Source organism: Rhipicephalus microplus, chromosome 2 (genome assembly GCF_043290135.1).
Source record: "Rhipicephalus microplus isolate Deutch F79 chromosome 2, USDA_Rmic, whole genome shotgun sequence".
Taxonomy (NCBI): Eukaryota; Metazoa; Arthropoda; class Arachnida; order Ixodida; family Ixodidae; genus Rhipicephalus; species Rhipicephalus microplus.
This window is the reverse complement of record NC_134701.1, coordinates 228,648,825-228,668,315: the sequence shown is the minus strand read 5'-3', so window position 1 is coordinate 228,668,315 and position 19,491 is coordinate 228,648,825.

Sequence of the window (19,491 nt, the reverse complement as noted above, 5' to 3'; positions counted from 1 at the left end):
TCTCGCCGGTGTGTTTTTCGGGCCGTTCCAATCAACACGATTGCGGGGCCCCGACACAGGCCGCCTGGGGGCGAGCGGTGGGCGAGCCGCCGCCGACGCTGTACCCTCCCTGAGCGCCTCTTTTTCCCGAAAACGTATTTGATTCGGGCGGGTGTCGCATGGGGTAATGCGCCCGCTGCCAATGACACGGCCGGCCACTCCAATTTTCGCCGCCTCGCAGCGCTCTCTTATTGCTCTGCCCGGGGCGGACACGCTACCCGGCGACCGCTGCCGCTGGGGCCAACCGCGCGGCGAGCAAGCGCGCTGCGGGCGTGCGCCCAGGCTGCCGTGTTTTACGCCGCATAACACACTGCAGCTCGTTTGCAGAGCAGTGCTCCAGGAACGACTCACGAGTGTGTGACACGCTAGACGAACAAACTTATGCGCCGGGGCGTGTTGCTCTCGCATTTCACCAGAGGGAAAGCGGAAGGTGAGAGATTGAAACCAAAGGGATGTATACTAAAGTTGAACCGGGTAATAAGTCCTTCTTGTAACTAAATGCCGAGCCTTACTACACCGTCGCCATTTCTGCCTGCAGGCCTCCACGTAAGCTTACTAGCACCTGGTTGATTCCAGCAGTATACTACAAGTCAATAATAAATACGTATTGTTTTGGCTATACGGTAGGGGCCCTCACCTTCAGTTTGAGAGTTCAGCGAAAGGAAGAAAGAGAAGAAGGCAAGCCCAGGACCTTCTCCCTCCCCCGCAATGATTTAGCCACAGTAACTGACTGCACTGTTTATGCAGTGCGGTCGCTGACAAAAGTACCGGAGAGCAGGTCCTGCGGCGAAGACCCACATCAAGGACAGTATCGCTGAAGATAAAGGGTTGGGCAACAAGCACATTGGCAGCAAATGAGTTTATCATTTGAGCCTTTGTTGCTCTAGCCTGCTTCTCAGCGATTTCATACGCAGAGTTAGTCAGTCTGACGGGAACACGACACCCCGCTAACATCGGTGAGGAAACGCTTGATTCCGGTATTCTCGATATATTCATGCCAAGCAGATCAGTCGCATACCTCACTGCAGTTCCTAAACAAGCTTAGGTTTGTCCTACGCTCGACCGAGCTGAGTGAAGTACTGCCACACGACTAAGATAACCTAAAGTTTCACGGAAAGTGCTTTTGTTTACAGCGGGATCTTAGAAGGGTAGTACTGCGGTCGGTTTCCTGGAGCCGAGATGGAGCATTCTTTGGAGGAACGTCCTAGAGTGTTGTGAATAGAAAGTTATGCAATCACAACAGATAGCCTTCTGGACTTATGTTGAAAGCTAGTATATTCTAATTATAATGTATTTAGGTGGACAATACGGTGACGCCCATCAGTAGGCTAACTATTGAGCAGCCGTCAGCGACTTCGCCTATGCACGATATGCTCCACCGCAATGAGGATTTCGCTGAGTGTTTTACATGGAGCGAGTTGTAAACACACACGTTCAGCATTAAAACACACAAGTGATCACAGAGTGCACCTTTGACAACGATGGTTCTACTACACAGTGATTATGAGAGAAGGGTGACAGAGTATTCGTAATGGCATTCGCATTTACTCAAGTCCGAAAATAGGCTTGCAGATTCTGTAAAAATTACAATAAATGATGAAGCTGGACTAACTTGGCAAGAACGTTACGCTGCTGTCAACTTCGTCAGTATTATCAAAATCATGTGACTTACTAAACACTTGTAGTTTCCGATGCCGAGCAATGATGCCTGTCACAAAATGTCTACTTATTTGACAACAGATGAACAATGAAAGAATGAAACATCCTCTTGTACATTTACAGACCAACAGAGCTTTTAACATAGACTTTTCTGTTCGGACACGAACGTGCAAACACGGGTTTCAGTGCCGCAAACTTTTCTGTTGCGAAAGGGCTTTCATTCAATCTCCAATGTCCATTTCAGCGTTCCGTTGCATAGAGGAAACCAAAATGACCCTGGGGATAACAACAAAGTTTATTATCTCGGCCAAGATGAAAGCAAGCGGGTTTCAAAACTTTGGGTGCGTATGATGACTCTTCCGGCTCCTTAATCCATCCATGATTGAATGTGCTGCTCTTGACGGATTTACGACGTATTTGCGGCATGACACTAGGCTTTGCGCCTCGACCACATAGTAATTATACGCTCGAAAAAGGTTAAGCGTCAGTCATTATGTCATACGAGGTATTCACAGGTACAACAGAAAAGCTGCACATCTTGTTGTGTGGTGCCGAACGGTAGCGCTAACCATAATGGTAATAAAAACATTAGCTGTCAGGGGTTTACGCCCTAAAATGCTTGTACGATTGTGAGAGACGCCATAGTGGAAGCCTCCGATAATTTTGACCACCTACTGTTTTTTAACGCGCCCTTAAATCTAAGCACACGGGCCTATTTCATTTTGCCTCCTAAAATCACTAACGATAATGGTGATTCCATAACAAACAGGTTGAAATTTTTAAACTTTGGTAAGCAATGTGTCCAGCACAACCAGAAAATTAAAAATTGGTGGTTCACAGATGGGTCAGCGCTCGGTTATAAAAGAGACGCTGATCCATAACGCATATGCAGCCATCTACTGGCGTACTTATATAAAGGAGGAAGTCGGAGTGTCCGAGCTCTCACTTCCCAGTAATTTCTCAATTTTGAATGTGTACTACATCCTTGTCTCATAATCACCGTGTAGTAGAACGATCGTTGTCAAAGATGCACACCGTGATCGCTTGTGTGTTTGAACGGATACGGACACAAGTCCTAAAATGTGGTTGAACCAGATCGCAGAAGATTCTGGCTACGTTAATGCATCTATTCATCAATCGAAGTATTACGCATGTTCTATCCCCTAAAACCATTCAAGGACCAAGTACAGTTTGAAGAGATGACAGGTGATAAAAAAAAACACATGGTCAATAACGCAACGACCATGTTGGCTCAAGAGCTGAACATGGAAACCCAATAGGTTTCTTCGGCAGGTTATGAGCCACGAAACACGGTACATCTCTCACGCTGGCCGTTCCGCCGTCCTTCGCTTAGTGTATCGCGCTTCGCTCGCGCGCGCTGTTCCATTCGTAGATTGGCTGGCCGGCTGTGCGGCGCGCGCGGACGGCTGACTGGCCGTTTCGGCCGCCGCGAGGCTTGTTGCTGTATTCGGCCTTGATTTCCCGAGCTCAATCATGTTAGCGAGAGGGGGCTTCTAAGGAGATGGGCGTCTGCTGCGTCGCCGGCCGGTGCGCCGGGCTTCAGCGCGTGCTAGCGCAGCGAACGCGAGCATGTACCCAGAGGCACCACGAAAAGAAGATATTACAACGCGAAAACGCCTAGCCGCCTGCCTGCCTGCTGGGAGCGATCGGGGTGATACGTTTTTCCGTCGAGCCACGAAGAAATGCCGCGTGATATGGTCTATCCGGCCGTCTTTTGTTTAGTTCTTGTTTTGTACATCCAGGCTCGCTACCTTTTCTTCCCCTTTTTAATCTCCCGCCATACGCTCGCTTCGGTCGCTTTTCATCTCTCAGCCTTCTAGAATTGCTTCCGTCGCAGCTACTTTCAGTGCAATTCACTCTACGGGCTGACGCTTGCTACTCTCGCAAACAAGGTGGGTGTTCCAGGATTAGATGCGCTTCCCGGAGCTCGCGAGGGAGCCGGTAATAAAGGTAGGCTTATATATAAAAAAAAACACACGTGCGAGTATGAGCAGCCTCAAGCTCATCAGCAGCGCCATCTGTAAATACTCGCCAGTATAAGAAACAGGCACTGATGCAAAATACGCGGCGGACGCATGCCAGCGTGACCCGATCTGCCTTTCTACCTCAGCGTTTGGCTACCCCTTTTCAGGCACTCCCATCTCTCTATCTGTTTCTATCGTGTGAAACGAAACGATAAACCTTACAACAGTGGAGAACGTGCACCTAGCATTTTCGTTAATAAGGCCGTCATAACTGCCGTTCTCCGTGGAAGAGTGTCATTTCTGAAAGTGCAAATCAGCGGAATTGCTTGTCGGAAAGCGCTGTGTGTGTGTCGGCCCCAACAGCGGGCTCGGAGAAAAATTCGTCCGTAATGTAATAAAAGGTGCAATCTTCGGGCTGGAAACATACGCGAAATATGGTTAAGCGTGTGCAATATAGGCCTTTTTTTCCCCGCTCATGTGTATGTACAGCATTGATAAAAAAGAATAAATGGCACAGGAAAAAGAAAGTAAAAGTATATGAGGATGAGTGAGAATCGAAACCAGGCCGCCAGGGGGGCAAGCTGGTGTTCTACCTTAAAGCCACAGGCAGCACTGCTTGGAAAAGCTTTGAGAAAAAAATTCTGTGTGAATGTCATGTAGTACAAGGAAAGGAAATAAATTATATAACAGAAATAATAATAACGTTTTACCTTCGCGTTCAAAAGCAGATCACATCAGCGTGATCGGGACTCGCGCTCGTCGCCATCTGAACCGCCATCCTGCTTCGGTTCTCGGTGCATACCTCAACCGGGCCGTTAGGCAACGAACGACATTGCGGGTAACATTGACCGTTTCAAAGTATCATTGAATGAGTATTGCAGACACAGTTTTGGAGCGACGACTGCGCCGTAGTTATTTTATTCGCGAATTGTTCCTGTTAAAATGAGGATTAAACCCGGGCTGTCTGCGTGGCATGCAGGTGTCCAACCACACAGTCACAGCACTGCTGAATAATGTTTAGTAAAAAAAAAAAACACTACATAAATGTTCTACCACACTGCTGTATATTATTGTAATAACACACCACAGTGAGAACGCGTCGAAGTATTCCAGGATCAAGACGATCGAAAGGGTGAGCAAAACCAACTAAGTCAACGAATATGAGGCTGCCCCGCACTTTACGGGCAAAGAGGTAATCAGAAACATTACACTGATTGACGGCCCGTTGGACCTAGACAGAAACATCGTAAACGCAAGGAACCCCCTGGCGTTAGGGGCGAAGATAATCAAGAGTAATGACATCGACATTGCGATTGATTGATATGTGGGGTTTAACGTCCCAAAACCACTATATGATTATGAGAGACGCCGTAGTGGAGGGCTCCGGAAATTTAGACCACCTGGGGTTCTTTAACGTGCACCCAAATCTGAGCACACGGGCCTACAACATTTCCGCCTCCATCGGAAATGCAGCCACCGCAGCCGGGATTCGAACCCGCGCCCTGCGGGTCAGCAGCCGAGTACCTTAGCCACTAGACCACCGCGGCGGGGCCATCGACATTGCGGTTTTCAATAGTTGGAAACTGCCGAACTTCGTGTGTTACGGTCTAGAGTTAATGCGGATGCTTTCTGTATCACAAGCTATAGAGAGCGACTTGTTGGGCGAGTCGGTTTATTCTTACGGTAGATTTTAGTGCGAAATAAGCAAGAGAAAGATGATCGCGAACTACCAACTGAATTTATTCGAAAGGCACTAGACATATTCTATTAGTGGCAGGTGCTCAAATAATCTATCTCAGTGGCAAGTAACTTGATAGAGAACCTCACTACGCATGTCTGGCCCAATCGCTCAATAAAATATGCTTCCTCAATTTCCCGTGCAACCTTTCCTTTTAATCTTGCGAGCACCTTAGTTTCAGATAGCAAGGGGGCGCAGCCACACTGCACTCCCTGTACTGCAAAGAAAGATCATAACGAGGTGTCCTTCTCAATGAAGCCTTATGATTTAACAATCTATTATTCAGGCACCGACCCGTCTGCCTGACATAACATTTTTCACAAAAAAATGGTGTATCATATACTACCTTTTTGCCACACTCGACCAGTTTATCATGGTGCTTGATGTCACACCCGTGGTCCCGTTTGCTCTGTCCCGATAACTTCTTACCCACAGCCGCGCAAATACGGCCCAGCTTGTCAGCAGCCGAAAAAAAAAAAACACTACATCCAAACCTGTTACTAATTTTCTTCAACTTATGGGAAACCCCGTGAACATATGAAATGCTCACACGGAATGCTTCTTTCTTAAATTTTGAACGGTACCATCCAACCGTCGCTTAACGTCCATCGTAGTCACCCATAGCCTGTCCGAGCAACCTTCGAGCGTGAAACGCCTTTAAAAACTCGCTCAACTTAATTTTAGGGCACTAAAAGCGCCGTGCAATAGGCGGAAATTACGTGCTTTATTTTCTGAAGTTTGTGCACTTTAAACAAACGCTGGAAAAAATTAATCAGCGTCGTTACCTTACCGTTAATTGGAAATTTGTTACCTTTAGATAAGAGCTGCACGTTTTTATTTATATATTTTTTCTTTAGAGCCAGTTGGTTAAGCAATTTTGTTAATTACCTTGGTTGGTGGATCAAAAAATTATCCTGACACACTACATGCACCTAATACCCCACTAGTTGGAGGCGAGTAGCGATCATTTTAATTTTTTTTTGTTAGTTTACACCTGTTATCTGAAGCACATTGTATATTACTGTGGCAAAAAAAAATAAATGAATAAGACCCAGTTGTAAGTTCAGCGCTGTGTGAGCCTCTTTTTGTACTCGTTGTATGCGCTCTGAAACATTGAACTGTCGAATTCACAAGCAGCCCAGAAGACTCTCAGAACAGCCGGCTTGTCGACGTTCACATGTAACCTGGTTCTCTGATTCTCCTGTGGTGCCCAGTTCATCGTGTCGGCTTGCCATAGAAGTTATCTCGGCATATGTGTCCTTATACAATATCAACTGATATAGGTAACGGATGTAACCACGCAATCGTTCCCGTCTCCGAGACCACCCCACCAGCTATCACATCTAGAGGCACATCCATCTGTAACCCTTTCCCGAAAAGAATGATTCCTTAACCAAAGGTGATCGCGTTTGTGGCGCCCAGCTGTGATGTATATCAACGGGAGATATCATATAATGTTGTTTGTTCCTATTTTTTGACTGCAGGCATAAATGTACCAGCATGTCAAAAAATAAAGTCAGTTGTAAGTCAGTTGTAAGCCTTCTTCATCTTTTGTCTTGTCTGAATTGTGTGCTGTTTTTCCCCTCTTATAAGCATGAAGCAACTTGCTCAAGCAGAAATTCTAGTACGTCATATATGTACTATATTTCGTGGTTAACACTACTGCCTCAAGGCTAGCGTCATACCCGTCAAGGTATAAAAGGTATTTCGGGGTATGAAAAGGAGTCTTCTCTTGAAGTCGCCTTTTTTTTTTTCTATCAGTGCAAGATACTACAGCAAGCTGGAGTTTTAAAACAAAAGCAGAGTGCGAGAAATAAGGGATAACAGAGACGGAATTTCATCCGGAAAATGTGCCTGTTTTGGCTGTAAAATGAGTCCGAGGTCTTTTACCGTAATCCATGGCATGTCTTTTTGGTTTCACCTATTGAAGCGGGCTCTGTCACACGCATGACGTCAAGAACGTGTCATTTCCTCAATTTTTTTCTAATAAACCAATTGGTACTGTTCGCTTGTCCCAACTTATCGTGCCTCTTGTCCCGTCTTTCTAGCCCTCTGCTTTTATTTTGGGATCACGAGCCAACTCGCCCAGCAAAGTGTCCTACTGGATTGCGTGTGTGCTGTCGTTCTCGTTACATTGTTATTTTACTTTCATGATTATTCTGTTTAAATGATTATTACATGATTGTTTTGTGTGAACGCACGACGGAAAAATATGACTTGCGTGAAAGCCACAGAAAAAACCGACAGATCAGTGAAGCCTTCGAGGTCTTCGGGCGAACGCCACCGTATATATTCGTTACCGTGGGCCGCACTTACGGAGAACAGAGCACGGCAGCTTCTTCCCACCTAAAGAAGGACGGAAAGACGGCACTTGCGGCTCAAGAAAGCACCGCCTGTGCTAACAATAACAAACGGTAATGAGCGGGCCACGTCGCAGGGAAAATAAACGGAGACGGATTTCCCGCGCGTCGGCGAACATCGATGTGCACTTCCGAGCAGAGTGGCGCGATTAAAGGCGCAAGGCGCCGCCAAACGGCTACAAATGAAGACAACGGTGTCCCTGACGAAAATCGTCCCCGTTGCCTGCTTCGGCGGTTTCTTTTTTTTTTTTTTATCCCTCGCGGCTGTGAACAGGCTGAAACCCGCTCTTGAACGGGAACCTCGTAGGGGCGACGGCTTCAGCACTGCGTTGCCAAATTGCGTTAGCAACGAAAACGGTGACGTTCCGGTCCCTCACTAAATGTCACGCCACCTTGCCGGCTTCCGCGGGCTTTTCGCCTGTTTTTTTTTTTTTTTTACTAAACGCCACCTTAACCCTTTCTCCTCTATCCCCTTTCCTGCCCATTCTTGATATCCTCCTCACGTTTCTTCCTCTTTCTTTCTCCCTGGATGGTGCCTGTCGTTTCGTCCCGAAACAAGTGAGCGCGGCTAAAAACAAAACTTGCACTAGCATGTGCTGCCATCTACGAACGCTCGCCCGGACTCAATCCTCGCTGTTTCGCGTGCTGCAAAGAAGTGGGCGCAGTGGTTATGTCGATTCGCGCATTCGTAGAGGCGCCCACATGGGACAGTGGCTGCAGCCACAGGGAGCGCGTTGAGGGGGTGAAATCCATGCTGTTCGACTGCGCGGAAACTTTAAAACAGTTTCACCTGCCTGCCTTTTGGACAATTCATATGTCTAGTGAGAACGTTGTTAGCCAGGCAATTTTGGAATGAAATTGCTAGGCCTCTTCGCATCTTTCACAATTCGTGAATATCTAGAAAGGTTAATAAAAGTGTCGATTGTTTGACTCCTGGGCCAAGATATTCTGGGACCCGCCGTAGTGGCGAACCTTAAGTTCATGTTCAGCCTAGGGCCCCTTAAGGTGACACTAAAGTGAAAGAATAATGTAATTTAGATTATTAAACGGTTATTCTAAAGCTCTAATGTCATTATCTTACCCTAATACATTCATTCTTACAGAAGAAAACAAGTTCACAGCACACTTTCTAAATATCTTGTCGCCAAGTTCTGTGCGCGTGACGACAAGAATTTGAAAGTATAGAAAGGTGAACGTGTAAAGGTTTAATGGCAGTGTGAACTTTTGCAAGAAAACTGTACTTTTAAGGGCGAAGCTTCTTAAAACGACACTTGTTCGTCCCTCGTAGCCGTTGTAGTATGTAGCAGGTATAACATTTTGACCTTCAAAATGGTGCCGGTGAGAGATTTCTTCTGTGCGTTGTTGAACAATAAAAAAACAGTGCTCAATGTACATGCCAATGGCTGCTAATGGGGAATGCGAGACAGGAGCATTCGGCTTTTAGTTAACGCGCACGATGTGATCCCCATTGAACACTATCTGACAAGAAAGGGTTGCTACGTTATACTCGCTGGGTGTAACCTCCTTAGTTTTAGAAAGGTTTAACGAGCGTTGAGCCGCAGTGCCATGAATACAATGAAATAGTATATACCATGAATTAACTCGAGGTGGTTAAAGGTGGGAAGTAGATACGAAGCGCAAGCCTTATGAAAGTAAAAGCCGAATTCTCCTGTCTCTCATTTCCCATTAGCAGCCATTGGCATGTACATTGAGCACTATCTGACAGGAAAAGGTTGCTATGATATACTCGCTGGGCGTAACCTCCTTGGTTTTAGAGAGGTTTAGCGAGCGTTGGGCCGCAGTGCTATGAATACAGTTAACTAGTATATACCATGAACATCCTCGATGTGACCTCAATAGATAGCCTACTAGGGACGGCTTTCAGCTCTGCCATAGTAGAGTACCAAGTACTCTAAATCGTTCACAACTTTTTCTAAACATACCATGAACTCGAGGTGGTTAAAGGTGGGAAGTAGACCCGAAGCGCAAGCCGTAAGAAAGTGTGCATGTGCCACATGTCGTTCAGGCCTTCGAATGTCCGATGAATGGCGGTGCTCCTATATGTGGAATATATGATGAAAAGATGCGAGATGGTGGTACTTGGAGTGTTGAATAGATGGACGAATGGACACACAGACAGATGCATTGATGGACGCATGAACGGACGCAGGGGCGGATGCATAGACGAACACAAGGACGGACGGAAGCAAGGACGAATGGACGGACGAATGCTTCGCCCCACTCTCCATCATTCACTCCGTGGATATGCTACCCATTTTTTTTCTTGTTAATTCAACTTCTTTCAGTGCTTTTTTTTCTTTTTGCTGATTGTTATTCTTGTGTACTTTTGGTAATAATAATAATAATAATAATAATAATAATAATAATAATAATAATAATAATAATAATAATAATAATAATATTATTATTATTATTATTATTATTATTATTATTATTATTATTATTATTATTATTATTATTATTATTATTATTATTATTATTATTATTATTGCTACAAAATTTTTTGATATGTAGCAGCAGAGATAACGTGAACCTCAACCACTTCACAGCGAATCGGTTAGAACAGATATTTGTCCTATTCTTCCGAGATTGGCTTGACGAAATTTCCCGAAAATAGTATGTTAGGTCTCCAGCACCACGAGAAGACATCGCCCATAATTTTTTCTTGGTAAGAGCTATGTACGCTTTAGTAATTGCCACCAAAGCTTGTGACGTCACGGCGTTCGGAGCAGAAAGTTATAGGTGGCGTCATCGCACACACTTTCTTTTCGCGTGTTTTCTCACTAATGAAGAGTCTTCTCGCGGTGATTTTGGAAATGTGAAACGGTAATTTACTAATAACAGCAAAATCGCTTTTTCATTTAGTGCTCCTTAAGAGTGAATGAGACACGACACTTTCAGGCCATGAGAGACTTGCTTTATAGGCTCCCCCAGTATGTACAAACACTGAAGACAAGCTGTTAGAAACAGCAAATGTTTATTCTTTATTTTAGCTGGCTTCCAAAGGGTACCTAATTGCTTGTTCACGGTATTGAGATTGATAGCCGGAGTCACTGGCACCAACACGGCTGTGTAAGAAACGCAATGAATCTTTTGGTGATGTAAAGCACAGTACACTTCGAAAGGTTTTCATTTTCACGAGCCGGAGCTAACTCATCAGCTGGAAATAGAGAACGTTGATACTGAAAGCTCTCACCCGCGCAATGATATGCTCATTTAGGGCAACGTTAAAACGGTTGGATCGCAGTATTAACGGCTGTCCACTGTAGTCACCCCAAAAGCGTGGTATACATGTACTACTGCGCTATAGTATCGTTTATCCACATCTGCACGCAAGAGTGGTCGATGCTGCGTGACGTCATCGACCCAAGGGACCAAGATTCATAGAAAACGACGTCACCGAGAAACTCAACACCTAGAAACAAACCTTTTTCGCCAGAATTAGGTTGACCGCCGGTGCGTCAACTGGTTAACACGGTGCTATTGTTTTTTTTGTTTTAATCCCTCGTCCACGTAAATGATGAATTATAAATTATCAACTGAGAATATATGTATCTTCGAACGGGTATTACGCTCCCTGGAGGAATGGTAAACGTTTGAAACAAACAAAAAAAAACGCTAGCCACAAGTTTAATGCCTCGGTGCCTTGAACGTGCGCTAACCAGCTGCTTTCGATTTCCCTGATAGCGTAATTTTGCCGCCGGGTGGCGGAGTCTAACCGGTGTCTTCAAGATTAGCGGTGGAATGACCTAAAGCTATCACGGCGATTATAAATTCTGAACCATCACACCAAAGAGAATCTGGGCAGCTAAAATTACTGGCGATATTCAGTTGAGCAAGCGTTCCACTGTGAACAGAGGACCCACGCAAATCCCGAAAGGTTACCTTGAGTTCACCTTTGGGAGTTACACGCACATTCACAAAACATCTACCGAGCGTGTACGACTTCAGTGTCGTTAACGAACTCAAGTAGATGGCGCCTTGGTCACGCACCCAGCCGAAGCAAAAGTGAAGTGTGGTTTCCAGTATAAAGGCCAGCAAGCGTGACGTCAGAAGAATCCAAGCTTCTGATAGGAAGATCAGAGCCCTGCATTTTCTCCTCGAAACGGCTGCAAACGAGACGAGACAGAAGCCTTACTTCTGAACTGTGCCGGAGCTCAGGCAGAATGCCAGCTGTTCCCCGAGAACTTATCGTCAGGAGTTTCACTATCATAAGTTTATTATTCGCGGAGAAAATAAAGTTAAGGTTTCACTTGTAAATTTCGCGCCGAAACCTCCGCGCCTGACGTAGTTGATATCCAAGTGGATTTTTCATATTTTCACTGCTTGGGCTCGTTCAAGTTTTCTGAAACTATGGTCTATGGCATCCATAGACGCCAATGTACTTACTTCATTTTTACCAATTACGAGCTACATAGGACCGATTAGACGCCGTCAAAGTGTGTGACGTCACGATGCGGTGATTCCAAAACGGCGTCTCGAGCCACCTTTCCTTTTCGCGCATTCTCTCGCTTACCAACCGTCGTCTCACGGCAAGAGCGGTGTTTTCGGGACATTGAAACTGTGCGCTACTATTTTACATGCAAAATCGTGTGTGATTATGTTTTGTATGCACGAAAACAGTTTTCAGCACTGCACCCAATATGGCGTTATTAATGGTGTAACTCTTCAGAAGTTCGGAAGCAAAAGAGTTGAAGCTTACCTTCAAGCGCTGTTTGCTTGGCGAGAGAGGCTGGTGGCCGTACCTTTGCACTCACATACTGAGAAGCGGGTAACATAATAAACCTGCAGTGATGTATCGCGTTGCTGTCGCCCTGTCATACGTCTTTGTTCTGCAGACGGAAACTTACGCAACCCACACCTTGGCTGCGTTAACCCTGCTTTTGCAGTGCACGTCCACCGAGTCCACCTGCCACATTCGCAGCTTTAGAACGTGTCCAAGCACTACGAATCTAAGCTCGTCCATGGCACCACTCAATCCAGCTTTTCGCATCGACAGCATTGCCGCACCCCACAGCTATAGCGAACGTCCGACGCACACTTCGCAGAGACGGCGACACATCCCCCGGTGACTGCACGTAGGCGCTAATCTCTAACCAAGGCGAGTGCAATGAGCCGGCAGGTTTCCCAAACGCGCAACAGCGTGTGACGCGTGAATGACTGGACACTTTCGCGGCGCACCAAGCCGTACCGCGGATTTGCCTAGGCTTCGTTTAACAGCTTCACACGGGAAAAAGATAAGACCGTTCGTCACACAACCACGCCATGCCTACTCGCGTTAGTTGAAGTAGGGGCAGTCGCAGATCTGATGTACCGGTGCCATTTTGACAGCGCTGCACCCTCGTACTCCTAAAATTGTCTCCCTACGAGCTTTCAATCCAGTCGATTTGCCTAAAGATAGACGCCACCGTGCTACAAACAAGGTATGTGAGGTATTTTGCTTAGGCACGTGGTTTGTTGGAAATTATTCCTCTTTTCCGCGGCAATCTCGTTCGCGCGTTCATCGCTTGCTAAAGCTGCAACGCTGGTTGCATGTTTACATTGAATGCGCCACAATGAATGCGCCTGATCACGTATAGAGATTCAAAACACTTCTGGAGAGCTATTCTCGACATTACGTTTTGGCGTAGTGCATTCAGTTACTCGAAAACATTGGCGAGCCGTGACGTCGCAAAACTCTTGACCAAGTTGACGCACCGAACCCGCTAGCACAATCCCAGCGTAATCAGAGCGAAAATGGACGAAATGGAGAGTAAAAAAGACTTTCAAACATACTTGAGAAGTCCGAAGTTGCGTATGAACTTCTTGAGATGTTTTAAGAATGATGCAGGGAATGCCACCGACATTCTTTGTGCGTCAGGTGGGCGGCCGCGTTAAGCCTAATTCATGTGCTAACGTGACTAGCGGTAATGCATGACCTCAGGGATGTGCTTCAGAGAGCAGGTCTCTGGGGGCAGCATTTGTCGTGGCTAGACTCACTCCGTCTTTCTCATTTGGGTCGAGAGTTGTGACAGCTTCGTGACGTCAAAGTGACGGTTTCGGAAGAAAGATCGGAAATAAGGCAGGGTGCTGCTCGCCGAGCTCCAGAAAATCAGTGGTGGCCGCAGTGGACAGTCGCCTACGTGGACATTGCGAGGAACGCGCCCCACGTGTTTTCTTCGGTAACTACACCAGGCTGTAGCTGCAGTTCCAAAGAACATGCAAGCGGCCTTGGAGCTCCTTACAGGTTGCCTAAACGGGACGAGCCGAGTGTTTTTCCACTCTTTAGCGTTGATTTTGCTACAGAAGCGGGAGAAGCAATCCATTCCAAGCTGCCGAAGCTTCGGAACAGTTGCTTGTTGGGCAAGTCGGTACATATTTGGTCAACTACAAAAGCCACAAAACGTCAAAATCGAAAAAAAAAAAAGCTGAGCGACAGAAACAGAGCAGAGACTGCCACGTCTCTGCTCTCTGTTTCTGACGCTTAGTTTTTTTTTTCCGATTTCAAAGTTTTGTGGCTTCACTTGTAGTTGACAAAGCTTACCATTTTCGACAAAATCATCGCGAGTACATTTTTCTCACAGTTCGTTTGCTTGCCAGTCACTTTCAAACGCGCGTCTCGTTTCGTTCCTAACTTACGTTTGTCAGTGCAGTCACCATCCGATTGTTTACTGTTTGCCTTACTGCTCGTGGACGTATTCAGTGGCCGTAGATTTACTCTTACCAGGTCTCGAACATTGAGCATGATTTCTTAGTGATAGCTTGCTAAAAATTCTAGTCTATTGCGTCTCAAAAGCACAGTCAGTTTGTACGACACACGTTGGTTGAGGAGACTGCAAATTAATTTTGAGCACAGGTGGTTCCTTAACTTCCACACAAATTTAGGTACACGGATGTTTTTGCATTTGGAATTACCAGGGACCGCTTCGTAACAAGAACCATTCAAACACAGCGTGTCCACAAAAAAGAAAAGATAGGACACCCTGTAGTCTGCGCAAAATGAAGACATCGTTACGCTCTTATCTCTCATCGGTCGCGTGTAGAAAACGCACCATGTTTATGCACCGCGTGCGTTTTACGGTGAGCTGCAACTGCCGAGCTCGATAAGAATCTCAAAGGTGTTCAGCCCCATTAGAACCATATCCGGGCAAGCGCGCGTGCAACTAATAAGCGTTACGCGTTACCGATAACAACATGACAGTTAAGCACGGCCCATGGAGTCCTTGTCTGGCGCTCTTCATTTACATCATACAAGGGCTTGCGAGAGCGTGTTCTGTTATCTAAGCACGTCACAAATGACATATGCCGTCGGAAACAACAATGGTAACGGGAAGAATAAGTCATCCCGAGTTTTGAAGCTAGTTCGACTCGACTCACTCATTTGTTACTTGTCACGTGGGTGAAGCATGTTGCAAAGAAAGAAGGAAAAAGTGCACGCGAAACCAATGAGCGATAGCAACACTGCAGGAAGCAGCTTTCCTCATAATGAGCCGGGGTGCATGTATTGGCCGCGTGAGTGACAAGCGAGACCGCGGAGATTAGCGGTCTGACTACACCACATACCTGAAACGGAAGCGATATCTATAAACATAATGGGCTATGAGCCGTAACGTTTATTATGTTACAAGGACTACTCCAGTTATCGTCTGCCACTCTTGCTTTGTATTAATCGATTTGCTTGTCTGTTGACAAATGATCAAGACTATTGAACAGCCGCAAGATTACGTCGTATACGTCTTCATTTCTTCATTGGCTTTCGATTTCCCACTGCGGAATGTTGCAGAAAAATCGCGCTCCTCCGCAGTTTCTCAAAATGGGTTATGTGTCACATGACACTCTTCCCAGACTAGTGGAAACATGTAAATCAAGAACGGCTGTTGGTTCCCAGACTGATGTGGATCTAAGGCGACGTTACTTTCAAGTGTGTCCCTGCGTTGCTTCTGCTGTAGGTAAAAATGATAGAGGTAGCTTTCGGGGGTTTATTTTTTGAGAGAATAAGATCAGTTTCGTCAGAGCGTCCGATGCAGTGCAACCGACGATTCACCCAAAGACAGGAAAAATAATTCTGAAACGCTTCTCTAACGTACGATAACGAGAATCGTGGTGTATAAATGGCTCGCACTGGTTTCATTGAAGTGGCCACGTTGGAGCACCAGCATGATTGATTGATAGATATATGGGCTTTAACGTCACAAAACCTCCATATGATTATGAGAGAGGCCGTAGTGGAGGACTCCGGAAGTTTCGACCACCAGGGTTTTTTTAACGGGCACCCAAATGTGAACACACGGGCCTACAGTGTTTTCGCCTCCATCGAAAATGCAGCTGCCACAGCCGGCATCCGGTCCCGCGAACACCAGCATGACGGAATGCAAACTTTCTGATGTTACAAGAATGTTACCAATAAAACACATGCTGGTTCCTTTGTTATTTACCCAGAGAGGCCCATAGCCGTGAAAGTGATGTCGTTATCACCCTGAAGCCTGTGAGTTTCCACGTCATTACTTTGCCTTGACATCATCTATGCCGCCATGTTTGAGGTAAATTCGGAGTCTACGACGCTGCATGCAAGCTAGCAATACGTCAAGCACGGAAAGCCTTCGTGAAATCGAGATAGTTTCGCAATGTCACAGTATTCCAAGCATGAAATTTGCAGTACGGACAAAGCGTGACAGAACATGTAGCACGGGGCAACAAGGATCATAGCCTATAGTTTGCTTCTCCCTGATCAGGTTATGGTGATAGTTTCAGTAACCGCCTAGTCAATACAGATTTCTGATAAAACCGTCCGGGTGGTTCCTCTATGATGCGCAGCTAATGAAGTTCCTGAAGTTACTAGTGACATCACGCTCACTCAATAGAAAAATATGGAGAGTTGCAGTATCTTTTGGTTCCTACTTGGCCCTTCAGTGCTGCTGGGAAAGGCGTCAGCCCTTTTGCGTGGGACAGTTCTTTGTGGGTGATCGCTTCAACTGGCTTTCTTTCTGTTAAACCAAATTATAAGAAACTCGTGCACAAAATGATAGCCTATATTTAGCGTTCGTTCAATTAAATCAATGAGCTATCTTCGAAAGCCTCAACAGAAACCGTCCCTACAACCTCATCTTCGTTAAAGGTAACATCAGTTGCATTGAAAGCACTGCTCACAATAAAGCAGTACTTTGTAGAGAAGACGGAATTTTCTCTAAGTTTATGGCGCGATACATGAGGCGCGACTTTTCAGTGTATTGATATAAACACGCTAAGGCAATGGACAGTCAGTGTACTACTTCAAAATGCGATAAAGCGAAAGAAATGAGAAATAAACGAAAGAGTCATATTCAAAGGGCTCATTTCAGCGTTGAAGCAAGTACCAGGAGCAATCAGGTGTAGCAGCCACGAAAGGAAGCTTAGGAGATGATGCATCATTCTTTCTCTTTGTGTTTTGCTTAGGGAAAGAAGCAGGAAAACAATTACTTGGTGAGGCACAACAAGCGTACGAAGTGACTTCAAAAAAGTGCATTACGTGCAGCCACCATAAACTGGGTTAATTAATATCGCGGCAAGGCAACACACCACTGAAAAATAAAAAAAAAAGGCCTGGCAATGGCAAGACGCGAACCGTAAGCACAATTTTCGCGACAGATGCCGCTTGAACGGTTTCGCTTCGAAAATGGCAGTGCGGTGACGCCGCACAGACCGATAAACAGCGCGGCAAAGCCACTCTTTCTCGTGGGCGCTTCGGTTACAGCTCATTACCGAATAATTATCGGACGCAGTTTAGTGAAAAACCTAATTAATTAGCCAGACTTGTCCACACGCGCGCGCACCGAGCAACAAATTAAAAAAAAAACATGCGTGCACCGCGTAAACAACCGAATATACTACCGTGCGCGAAACTGTTCAGACCGTTCGCGCATGCCAGAAAAATTTCGGGCGCAAGCAGCCGAAAGACTCGGGAACGTATCGGTGCTATGCAGTTGCTGCCGCTGCACTACACACAACTCCAGATCGAAAGTGAAGTTCGCGCGTGCGTGCAAGAAATTCCGTTCGAACGCCAGGCGCAGGCGTCGGTTTGCTACTGTGACGATCTTGATGGAAGAGAGTCGAGGGATTGGCTTTGCTGTCGCGGCACCTGAGGTGCAGGCTGCATTCCGAATGCCTGGTTGATTAACCCTACGATTGCGACAGCAACCCGCGCAGCTAGGTACGAACTAGCCTATGCGTTCAGTGTTTTTTGGTGACGTGTCCTGTGGCGCAAGCGGCGCAATCAAGCGAGTCGTGTCTGCCGCAGCCGCCAGCCGTGTTTGTTAATAGTTGCTGCTTTGCGATTGTGGAAGCAAAAGAAAACTCACTTAACTGTGTGAGAGAAAAAAGAGCACGAAAAAAAAAGAGTACTTGTGCGACTGAAGATGCCTGAGCAAGCGCCTCTTTTTCTTCATTCTTCGTAACAGTTAAACACGAAAGTGGTAAGAAAGACATACGTTAGTCTTCTTTAAATTGAAATAAGAAACACAGTCAATTCATGCTTTTTGTACTAGGCATTTTTTGTCAATCTGTTCATTTCAATTTCTTGTAAGACGTTTTGTTGACTCTGTGGTTACGGTTCGAGTTGTCGGCTGCTTTATGTTCATTTATGTTTGTGCGCGGATGGACTAAACTTGCTGAAAAAATATAGTGATGTGGCTAAACGACCCAGCGACAGTGTTTTCTTAAAACACACTCACACAAACATACACACGTGTGTTGAATGATTGCGCGCATGTAACCTGACAAAATTCTTTAGACACTCCATAACCTCACCGGTCTTAACGAAGAAGCAGCGTTTTCTCACTTTTTCCTGCTAAATAATGGCGTGCCAATGGTGTAGCTGATGCTCCTAATTTAGCTATAGCATCTCATTTCTGATTAAGAATCACCAACAAAAAGTTGCATCATAATGGCCACCTGTATCGTGCCAGTGACTAGAAGCAGAATTTTATGGCTGTGTGTATCTTGCCTTAAAACCATGAGAACAGAAATGTATATGTTCTATAGCATTGATTCTATCAGGCCGGTAGGTTAACCAGATGCTACTATCCGGTATGCTACCCTACACTGGGTTTGGGGAATAGGGGGTTAAAAGAGAGAGAGAGTTAAAAAATAAATAAGAGAAAAAGGTTCTACGAGAGTAACATGCAGACAACCTTTTTGGCCGTGAGGACAACCTGTAGGTGACAGCATCGTCGCTGCATTAATGTGAATAAGTCACCCGTTTTGTGTGTGGAAGGTGGGAATTACAACAAAGGACTTTGTCATGCGGGGCAAGTTTGTTCCGCAAGATGCATGTGTTGGCTTCCCTCCATCACGGACACCACAAGCAGTTGCCACCCTGCGTGCCCTGTCAATCAAACTGATCTGATTGTCAAGGCTGTCGCTGGCCAGAAAGTGTATATGGCTGCTGTTTTCTATGTGCTGGCATTCTGCACTTGGTAGCTGCACTTGGTAGTGGCTTGTATAAGGTGTTGGTACCGCAAGGCGTCTTGGGATGGTGTGCAGCAAGCACTTCTATCACGGTGTTTGATCGCGGACGAAATGTGTTCGCGGACGAAATGTGTTGGGGTTCAGAGAGACTCGTAACACGTTTTTGACTCTTGGTCAATAATCAATACGTTTATGCTGTTGCATGCGCAGTGTATGTCTGCGCGCTACGTGCGTGAGTACAATTGCAGTCCACAAAATATCAGGATAT